A 2,125-nucleotide genomic window follows, 5' to 3' on the forward strand; every position below is an offset into this window, starting at 1 on the left:
GATGTATGTTTGGATTGTGATAAGAGTTGTATGAGCCCCTAATAAAATGATTTAATTTAAAAAAATTTAAAAATTGAAGTCTTTTGCTCAGGAACTAGGGCACTTCAGGTTGGAGCGGATTGACATTGCAACTTACAGGAATGGTGATAACGGTGCAATTCTGTGTATTATGCTTCAAAAGCTATCTTTCTAATTTCTCGTATTTTAAGATCGAAACATCCTAACTGATATGCCCAATCGTGTCACTCCGCAAATGATCTAGTTTCTGAAGGAGGGGAAAAAGAATAATGTAACCGACGAGGATGGGATTCGAACCCACGCGTGCAGAGCACAATGGATTAGCAGTCCATCGCCTTAACCACTCGGCCACCTCGTCCCCAAAGCCTAACCTTTCTTAGTAGCTATAGGGAGCAATCCTACGAGGATGTGACGCAACGTCATGGGAGTCGCCATTTTGTACGGAAGCAAAGGGTCGACTGCGTACACGGCAGGCAATCAAAAGAAGATGGCCGTTGCCGCGGTGTGAGTGTCTGCGATGTGATAAAGCAAAGGGAAACTAAGTAGCAAATAACATAAACCGGAAGGATGTTAAACCGGCACCGAAGCTGAGAAGGCTGGTTAAAGAAGACACGGCCACGGATTGGCCTGGGCGCCAGTGGGCGGGGCCGACGCGCCGCGAGGCTGTACGCATGCGCGCCAGCTGGGCGGTTAGATTTGAATTCGTTTCCGCGGATCGGTGGGCTTTGTGAGGTGACGTCGAGAGGCGGCCGTGAGGCGCGGCTACGAGCTGCCGGTGAGGAGCGCGCGGACCACCCCCTACGTTTGACGAGGATTCGTCGAGCGGGTGTGCGGCGGCAAGTAAGGAGAAAGACCCTGCGTCCCGGGCTCCCGGGAGGGTTGGGGCTCCGACCGGGCGCTCGGCGTTGCCTCAGCCAGCCGGCCTGGCGAAACTGCGTCGAGAGCCTGCGCCTGTGCTCGCCATCCCGGCCTCTTCTCCTCACCGGGTCCGCTCCGCCCCGCGCTGGCCGCTTCCCTGGCCCGCGGGCCTGCAGCGCTCGCGAGTCTCCGTGTCGCCGACGTGGTCACTGGAGTGACCAGCAGCCTTTCACTGACACTGACGAGGCAGCGTGGGCCAGTGCCCCGCATTGCTGTTGAAATTCCTCCCGTGTCTGTCCAATCCCCCCCTTTGGGTTGTGTATGTCCGTACGAGAGTCGGGGCGTGGTGGCGAGGGGGGCGGGCGCGTATTCACTGTTAGAGTTTTAAAGGTAAACACGACGAGCTTTCAACGGAAATACTGGATGGAGCATGGAGCCCGCAGCAGAAGTGTGCTGCGGGTGTTAGAGCGGACGCGTTCGTTGCGTCGATCAAACACATTCGAGATGGTGGCCGGCCTCCTTGGCGTGTGCTGAGGCGAGGCGTGCATGGTGTGCAGCGATCTTCCCGTCCAGGAAGGGAACTAATGTGCTTAACGGTCACGCAAGACGGGAGGTAGACGGTTATCGGCACTCTAAAGTGGTAGGAAGTGTACCGAGAAGGGGCCGCTTGTTTGATGCTTTTGGCCGCCGACTAAATGGGCTTCTCGGAGAAAGTGCCATTTGACGCGAATTTGAAGGATGGGTGATTTAGGGAGGTGGGGAATGGAGATCCATGCACCTCATCATGGTCAGTGCAGGTTCGTGTTCTCTGATGCTGAACGGCTTATAGCAGAGCGCAGGTCGAAGGTGGACCACGAAGAAAGGCCTGATAATTTACTTCTGAAAATCATTTAATGAAATCTTTATTGATTACTGCGGTCCAGTACACAACCAGCCCTGGGAATTGTGCAGCCCTGGGTAGTGTGTCATTCCATTGTGTTTGGGATTCGTGGTAGGAGGAGGGTGGATGTGACGGGACTTGTGGGCAGCCAACAACAACAGTTTGATAATTAAACATTGGATTCAAAACGGGATCATTCATCTTGTGAAAATGTTTGCCAAATGATAAATCTATGTAACTTCAGTGAAAAATGTTTTCGAGTATAGGATTAATTAATGTGTTTGGCCCTAAATAAGAAAAAAAAAAAAAAAGAGGCTATGGGAAAAATTAGATTGCCACATGCAGAAAAAAATAGGATCTAAGCTTCAT

At 52.2% G+C, this 2,125-nt stretch overlaps 1 non-coding gene across 1 annotated transcript; it reads right to left on the reverse strand.

The window, feature by feature from the left end:
• Nucleotides 1-294: 294 nt before the first annotated feature.
• Nucleotides 295-376, reverse strand: TRNAS-GCU. Its single transcript has one exon. It is a non-coding gene; the product is annotated as a tRNA-Ser (tRNA).
• Nucleotides 377-2,125: the final 1,749 nt, after the last annotated feature.

This window comes from Echinops telfairi, unplaced genomic scaffold, assembly GCF_000313985.2.
Source record: "Echinops telfairi isolate 266 unplaced genomic scaffold, ASM31398v2 ScPeMD7_18;HRSCAF=68, whole genome shotgun sequence".
NCBI classification, from domain to species: Eukaryota; Metazoa; Chordata; class Mammalia; order Afrosoricida; family Tenrecidae; genus Echinops; species Echinops telfairi.